Source organism: Eurypyga helias, unplaced genomic scaffold (genome assembly GCF_000690775.1).
Source record: "Eurypyga helias isolate BGI_N326 unplaced genomic scaffold, ASM69077v1 scaffold15351, whole genome shotgun sequence".
NCBI lineage: Eukaryota > Metazoa > Chordata > Aves > Eurypygiformes > Eurypygidae > Eurypyga > Eurypyga helias.
The window spans coordinates 854-1219 of record NW_010231595.1 but is presented as its reverse complement, the minus strand read 5'-3'; positions in this window follow the sequence as shown (position 1 = coordinate 1219).

Sequence of the window (366 nt, the reverse complement as noted above, 5' to 3'; positions counted from 1 at the left end):
GCCGCTCGGGCGTCCACCCCCAGGCTCTGAGGCCGCACCAGAGGCTGCGGGCGGCATCTTGCCCGGGGAGTCACTCCTGTGTGTGGCACTCAGCCCCCTCCCCACGTCCACGCACCCTCCCCAAGCCCCCAGCTCATGGCACGGATGGCGGTGCAGCCTTAGCTCCCAGCTGGCACCATGGGAGTGGAGACCCCCATCGTGCCCGGCCCCGGACTCAATTCTTTGTTCCTACGTTAAGCTCCCCATGATCAAATAAACGAGCAACGCAGAGCAGCCCATTCCTGGTAGCTGAGCTCCCCATCCGCTTCGATCTGATCCCAAGGAAAGCCAAAACTTGGGCAAGGGCAGGGGATGGCGTGGAGCATC